The 7,993-nt window shown below is 49.1% G+C and overlaps 1 pseudogene across 1 annotated transcript; it reads left to right on the top strand.

Annotated features, from left to right (window-relative positions):
• The first annotated feature begins 4,362 nt into the window (after positions 1 to 4,362).
• On the top strand, positions 4,363 to 7,412 carry LOC309667307 (transcription initiation factor TFIID subunit 9B pseudogene; annotated as a pseudogene). The gene has a single exon. The product of its transcript is annotated as a transcription initiation factor TFIID subunit 9B pseudogene (transcript).
• Positions 7,413 to 7,993: the final 581 nt, after the last annotated feature.

Below are 7,993 nucleotides of genomic sequence, written 5' to 3' on the forward strand. Positions count from 1 at the left end.
AATTTAAATCCAGGTCTGTCTGACTCCACCGTCCAATCTTAAGTGCAGCCTGAGTCCCCCAGAGGCTGGCTGCCCGCACCTTCTCCAGAGGGGATGCCCATTCCGCCAGGGGGACACTGAAATGAGGTCTTCTTTCCTCTCTGTTGCTGCTTCTCCACCGTTGCTTCTTCCCCCTCTTGTTAAAACTCCTGGACTTTGGGTTAGTTGTCTCCTTCTTCCCTTGACCTGTCATCTTCCTCTGACAACCGTTCCAAACTCCCTGGAGGAGTGTGCAAGGCCACAGTGACGTGGCCCCTGCCGGACCCTGCAGTCTCTTTTCTCTTTATTGCAACCAGCCCCTTTCCTTCTCTGTTCTCCGTACGTGCCCTGCTTTCTCCAGCCTCCTGGCCTTTGCACACACTGAGCCCTCCTCCCTGCCCCATTTTCTCTCCACGTGGCTGGAAGAAATCCCCTCTGCTCTTCCCACAGCGGCTGGATGCCCTCCTGACAGAGCCCCTGCCACGTCTCCCTTGTCTTCTCATCCACTAGTGTTCAAACGTCTGTGTCAATCACCTGGCTCAGGCTTTGAGGTGGGGCAGTCGAGGAGACGCAGTTCCTGACCCATGGAGCTCGCCTTCTGGTGAGAGAAGTGGGCAGAAGCCCACAGGGCCCACCCCAGAACGGGGGATCAATACATGCGCGCTGAGGTCAATGAATTCCGCTTTTGGTGTGCTACTTGACTTTATGAAGAAAACCTAGATTCCTTTCTAAAGCTGGTTGTCTCATGTTTGGAAGCTATTGTCAGGGAATTATTCATTATGAGAAGTATTCAAAGGCCACATCTAACTTTCAGGTGTGCCATGAAATGGGCTTGAATCACGTGTGTGCTGTGTGCAAGCTTTTCCTCTAGATTCTGTACAAAGGCAGCAGGCAGGTGGTGGGCCCAGCGTTACCAAATTCGGGGCAGGAGCCCAAAGCTTTGAAAGCCCAGAGGGACAGGTCAAGTCCACAACTGAGTGAAGGGCGTCAGCTGGGGGCAGGGGACAGCGTGTGGGGAAGTCAGGCCCATTGAAGGCCAGCCCCCTCATTTCCACGAGGAAAAGTCAAGCCAGCAGGGCAGAGGGACCCATACTTCAGAGAAGCCAGAAATCTGCATTTTAAAATGATATCTTCAGACACTTTGTTTAGTGCTGACAGCAAGTCCCTGCCTGTTAGAATAGAATTCGGCCCGAATTTGGCCCACAGCTATCAGCTCACCCTCATTGGCAGATCATCACCGCCTCTTCCCCTTTGTTTTGTTTGAAGACCGGCCCTTGCCTCTGCCTTCCGCCTTCCGGGGAATGCTCCATGAAACTGTCGTTTCAGTTCCTTCCCAACATCTGAGTCCTTGCAAACACCCCAAGGAGAGAGAGACCCTCTCTGAGAGACTTCACTGAGTCCAGCAGTGATGCCAGGTGAACTGTTTCCTCAGGCCACACACCTGCACCAGGGCTTCTGCACAGGGAGTGGCCTCGGGGAGGTGGGGGGGGAGGAGAGGGGGGTCGGGGGAGGGGAGAGGGGCGGGGGAGGAGGAGGGCGAGAGGGGAGGGGGAGGGAGAGAGGGAGGGGGGAGAAGGGGCCGCCGAGGAGGGCCGCCGCTGTGCGGGGTCTGCGTTTCCACGGAGGTGACCACCGCTGAGCAGCAACAAGGTAAATGAGGTTGACAACGTGTGAAGTGGAAAGTGTCTCCAGCAGAAGAGAGCCACAGTGCACTTTAGTTTTGATTTAAATTAATGGGGACTCAAGGAGAGAAAACCCTTCCCGTGTTCCAAGAACAGTGGGCACGGTTGCGGGTGTGCGCCCGCCGCGCCGGCATCTGCCCGGGTGTGATAGATCCACTTCTGTGCACGGCCTGTTTATTCGCGGACGCTGCTGAAATATTTAGACACATAAATACTTCAATTATAGGGATGTCATCCGGCTACCGAGCTTTGGGTTCCACTCTAAGAAACTCATTTTTCCCTTTTCCATTCTTGGCGGTCACGGCCTGGAGCAGCGCAGGAGGCTGAGACGATCCCGGCAGCGAAGGCGCAGCGATGGGACGGCTGAGCGGGCTGGCGGGTGAGGGTGGGCCCGTGGAACTCAGCAAACGGTTCTCTGAAATGTCTGACTGTGAACAGCACACACACAGAGAGGGGGAAAGCCCCAGACAACAATCAAGGGAAGGACTGCTTCCAAGGGAAACCAACCACAGCTTCTTGGGAACAAGTGCAGCCAGGCCCTGGGGGGCCGGTACCCTGACCTGGGTGGGATGAGGGGAAGGCATCCCAAGGAAGGGGCGGGTGGTTGATGGTCCGGCTCTTCCGTGTGCCTCTCGTCGCTCACACAGGTAGTCTGTGTTCGGTGACCTACCTACAACCCTAGAAGAACAGATGCAGAAGTGGAAGACACCTGCTCAGGAGAAATCAAGCTGCCTGTTCCCTCTGCATATTTATTACCCCAAAACATCAGACTCACATAATACCCAACGCTAACAACCTGAAGTGGAGTCTTGGGCAGGGAGGTAGGCAGGGGAATCTGGACGTTAAATCATGATCCAACAAGAAGTCCTGATGGAAAAGAAAGCAAACGGATTCGAGGAAGAGAGGGGCGCCTCTCGAGCTGTTTGGGGTGCTGAGACAGCTGTCAGGAGAGAGCTGATGGGCGTCGCCTTCAGAATCCCGAGGACTGAAGAGGCAGATAAGGAGCTGCTAGGAGAATTAACATGCTTAAATAAGAGACGTAAGTGTGATGGGAACAGAGATGATCCTAGGTGGCTCATCCGGGCCTCTCTGCCGCAATGTGAGGGAGCCGGCGAGGAAAAGGAAAGACTATACGTGAAACTGGTGTGGTCTCAGAAACAGACGCTGCACCGGCATCGTATGAGCCAATCTGCAGGTTTACTTTGAAACAGGCAAATGACAACTTTTTTAAAAGGTAGTAAATTAAAACTCACTGCAGATCTATTCAAACGCCAGGAACAGTGCCTCTGTGCACAGGAGATGGAGACTGCGCCTCTTCCTCTCCCCAGGGCAGCTGCAGCAGTGAGCTGGGTAGGGTACCTCCTCCCTGGGTACCCTCCTCCCCCGTAGGGACAGCTTGCATCCGGTTAGCTGAGTAGCTCCAGCACTGCCTCCTCCGTAGGGCCAACTTTCTCTGAATTGCAAAACGAGTGTCTATTGCCTTTTCACGTCTAGTGTTTAGTTTCCCAGCCAGATTGCAAGTTCTTTAAGATAGAGGAGAATCCCACACCTCCTAACGCCCTCCACCTTCTTGCTTGTCAGTCACTCTGTGCGCAGAGGGCTTTGTAATGGCCTCGGTCGTGCAACCACCCCAATCCCTTTCCAGTCCTGGTAGTTAAGAAATAGCCATTTCAATGTCTGTGAGTTATCAGGAAAACTAGTATTTTCAGTCAGTAACAAGAATGCGCATGTACATGTGTTGGAAAGGGAGAAGTATTCTGAGAACTGGATATTAATAACAAGTAACTGTCCTCTGGCCGGGCTTCCCAAGGCCATTCCAAGCAGGGTCTACAAGGAGATAAAGCGACATCCCTCGGCCCCTGGCCCATCTGTACCACTCGGCAGCCAGGACGATGTCCCACCCTGCTCCCCCTCTAGAGGATGCACCTGTTCATGCCAAGGACACTGCTTCTCGCTGCTTCTGGAGCAGACCCCTTCCGTGCCCTGTGAGGGAGCCACACGGGCTGAACTGCTGACGAGGACGAGGCTGAGGATGAGGATGAGAGTGGGCTGCCAGCCCTGCAGGTGCCCCTCCGTAACCGGGAGCCACCTGGGAGAAGGCCTCCCTCCTGTTTGCTGGGTCAGCCCTCGGGATGGGTCTGTGCAGAGCTGTGGGTCTCCCCCAGCCCGTGGAGATTTCAGGGGGCAGTTCTTTGCTGTCCTAGTTTTGTGCTGGGCGCCCCTCTGTGTGAGGCACAGGAGTGGGCAGAGGACAAGACGGGGAACACCCATGGGTCCTCCAGATGAGTCTGAACCTTTGAGGAAACAACATTTGGGTTCAAAAAGAGACCCTGGGGCTTCCCTGGTGGCACAGTGGTTGAGAATCTGCCTGCCAATGCAGGAAACACGGGTTCGAGCCCTGGTCCGGGAAGATCCCATATGCCGCGGAGCAGCTGGGCCCGTGCGCCACAACTACTGAGCCTGCGCGTCTGGAGCCTGTGCTCCGCAACAAGAGAGGCCGCAACAGTGAGAGGCCCGCGCACCACGATGAAGAGTGGCCCCCACTCGCCGCAACTAGAGAAAGCCCTCGCACGGAAACGAAGACCCAACACAGCCAAAAATAATTAATTAATTAATTAATTAATTAGTTAATTAATTTAAAAAAAAAGAGACCCTGGATGACGAGCAGCAAGATAACGTGCAGTCGGGCAAGATGGCGCCTCCCAAGAACGCTCCGAGAGATGCCTCGGTGATGGCACAGATCCTGAAGGATATGGGAATTACGGAGTACGAACAAAGGGTTAAAAATCAAATGTTGGAATTTGCTTTCCCATATATGACTTCAATTCTGCATGATGCAAAAATTTATTCAAGCCATGCTAAGAAACCTAATGTTGATGCAGATCATGTGAGACTGGCAATCCAGTGTCGGGCTGACCAGTCTTTTACCTCTCCTCCCCCTAGAGATGTTTTACTGGATATTACAAGGCAGAAAAATCAAACCCCTTTACCACCGATTAAGCCATATGCAGGACCCAGACTGCCACCTGACAGATATTGTTTAACAGCTCCGAACTACAGGCTAAAGTCCTTAATTAAAAAGGGACCTAACCAAGGAAGACTGGTTCCACGGTTAAGTGTTGGTGCTGTTAGTAGCAGACCTACCACTCCTACTATCGTTCCTGCAACAACTACAGTTCAAAATGTTCTGCTTATTCCTTCAATGATTGGGCCCCAAAATATTCTTATTACCACCAACATGGTTTTATCACAGAGCACGGCCAATGAACCAAACCCACTGAAGAGAAAACACGAAGATGATGATGAAAATGATGCTATGTAAGGAATATACTGTAGTCTCTACGCATTTCAAACGTGTAGTTCGTTTTGAGCCCAGTATACCAAACTAGAACATTCTTGATCGAAAACTTAAATGTAGCTGCAATTTCACCTTAAACTGTTACATTTCTTAAGGGTACCAATGTATCCTCGTTAGGCTTCAACTATAAAAAGTTAAGTGCTTGTTTTTTAATGGTTTCCTTAATGTTGAGTCCTGCTACGGTAATTCTATATTTGGAAGCAGTTTTCTGCAATGTATCTGACAGCAGCACTTAAGTTTCAGTTTCTACAGCTTGATCAGTGGACTAATCTTTAACAGCATGATTTCTAATCTATACTTAAATACTTCTTCTGTAAGATAAAAGAGTCACTTTTATTGTCACCAACTTTTTTGACCAGATCTCTCAATTTAGCAACTATTTTTGGAGAGGATGTATTCAGAGGGATTCTAAATCCATTTGGAATATATCTACGCTGTTTCTTGCTGTTCCCTAACCTCCCACCTCCTCAGCCCCCGTTTCTAGATCCCATTCATTTTCTGCCCCACGCCATCCCCACAGGCTTAGGTTTCTTCCTATTGCTCTTAAATTTAAAAGGCCAAAACTAGAACTTTAGGAATATAATTCCTGATAATACAGCTCAGTGTCATTTTCATATTTTTAAAACCTGCTTTACATGCCTGATGGTCTATGGTTCACTTTAACCGGAAGGTTTGCATTTGCTGTTTTTGTCTCCACGCCAGAGCCGTTGTGTTTTATCCCTTGCCTTTTATGCCCAAAGAGCATTACTCTGCTTTTGGCAGGTACTTTGGGGTCAGTTACATTCAGTTTCAGTCTTACATTCCAAGTTGATAACGCCACCATATTTCACATTTGGAAATTTAACACAAACGATGCTATAGCTTAAAATCTGCCTTGATAAGTACACTTACACTGGACCTAGGCAAAACCACTGAAGTGCAAGTGTTTTCTTCCTTTTCACCATACGTACATAGGCTTTGATCACTACTGCTTAAACCCCGCTATTGGTATAGTTCAGATTTTTCCAGCTTCTTGCTGACGATGTCACACATAAGATGGGATCAAACCTGAAAGCTTTCTAATGGTTTTTCTTCCTCTGGAAGGCCAACACAAACAAATCAGTGTGATGTGACTTCCGTTTAGGTGCACTCTGCATAGGCTTCCCAGTAATGTTGCTAAACACCTTTCCCTATTTTCCATTTATACACATCTAAACATCTTATTGGGAAAGACTGCAAAGCTTTCAAAAATGTAAACAGGCTGGTGTTGGTTTTGTTTAAGTAAGTTTGACATATTCAACATAGGAATACTTTTGCAGAATTTCTAAAATAAATTTTTATATCGTAATTTAGAACTTAGAGCCAAGGATCCTCAAAACTTAAAACACAAGTAAGTTGCATCTTAGGATGGTGCTTGATACATCAAAGAGAAATTGTCCAGTAACAGGGAAGAAATGTCTCATCAAAACTGTGACTCAGTGTTTTTGGATATTAGGAAAAGGTGATACCAAACTTATAAAAATAGATCTGATCATCGTAGGAGAGAAATGTTCATTATATAGCGTAGGACGTCATTACTTGAATGTTCTCAGGGAGGCATGTCCAAAGGACTAGGTTCCAGTTCTGGCTCCATCGCTAACCAACTGTGTGACCTTACTTCACCCATGAGCCTTGCTCTCCTCACTAGTAATAGGAAAATAACACCAACCCTGCCTACCTCACAGGGATGTTGTGAGGGTTTAATTGGTGTATGTGAAAGTTCTTTCAAAATTGTAAAAATACCATATAACTCTAAGGAATTGTTAATGTATTTGTTCCAAGATTATTAATAAAAAATTGAACTTATTAAAAAAAAAAAGAGAGAGAGAGAGAGACCCACCTGGGAGTTTCCAGGCGGTCTAGTGGTTAGGACTTGGCCCTTTCACTGCCGTGGCCCGGGTTCAATCCCTGGTCAGGGAACTAAGATCCCACAAGCTGAGCAACTCAGCCAAAAAAAAAAATGAGACCCACCCACCCCGTGGCTTTCGTGTGACTCGTAAGAGTTTATGAGGCCTGTCACACACACATTACCTCACTCAGTTCTCACGGGGTCCAGGGAAACCTGTGGCCCTAGTCTATCTACTTTGACAAATGAGCAAATGGGAGAACCAGAGAAGTTAAGTGACCTGCCCAAGCTTGCACAGATTTAAGTGGTGAGATGAAGATGTAAGTCCAGGTCTGATTCCAGATCAGGTGCTTTTTATACCTCAAATTTTTACTTCATTTTGATCTCTGATAGGGAGAGGTGAAATTGGTGCAAACTTGTTTCCACAATGAGCAACAGAGAAGTCATCCAGTGTGGTTACCATGTCTCTTTTCTGTCTTTCCACAGCGGTATAACCACAATGGTGATCAGTTCTCCAGAACCAGATGGATTCCTAAAAAGCAGAGGCTTGTAACTCAAGAATCCACATGGCGCTGAGGCCGCGTCGTAGGATGGGCCTGAGATCGGTGCGCCATCCTCATGCCGCCCAGGGATGATGTGCTGGGCTGGCTCACGGCCCAACAGGGTGCAGCCTCTGCTCATGAGGCTGAGAGGAGGGCGCCCTTCCCCCGTTCCCCCTTCCCCACTTTCCTCTCACGGGCCAACTTACCCAAAGCATGTGAGGGTTTCATGTCAAAATAGCATCCAGCCAGCCAAGGTCTGGCCTCTGGAGTGACCCTAAGGGACTCTTGCTGAGGACATTGCTGAACCCAGATGTTAATTTCAAAGCTCCCTCAAATGTACAGAATGGAACAGGCAGCTCTTCAAACCTTGAAAACACCACCATTATGAAGCAGAGTTGAGATCCCAGCCAGGATCTTTCCATTACGTCTCCTACTCTTTCTTGAGGCCAAAAGCCCAGAGCCCCCGAGTGAAGGTCAAGGTCGCTTGTACCTGGCTTCTTCCCTGTCATCACCTGCAGGCCCATATGGA

The sequence above is a fragment of the Balaenoptera physalus genome (assembly GCF_965194825.1).
Source record: "Balaenoptera physalus genome assembly, chromosome: 9".
NCBI lineage: Eukaryota > Metazoa > Chordata > Mammalia > Artiodactyla > Balaenopteridae > Balaenoptera > Balaenoptera physalus.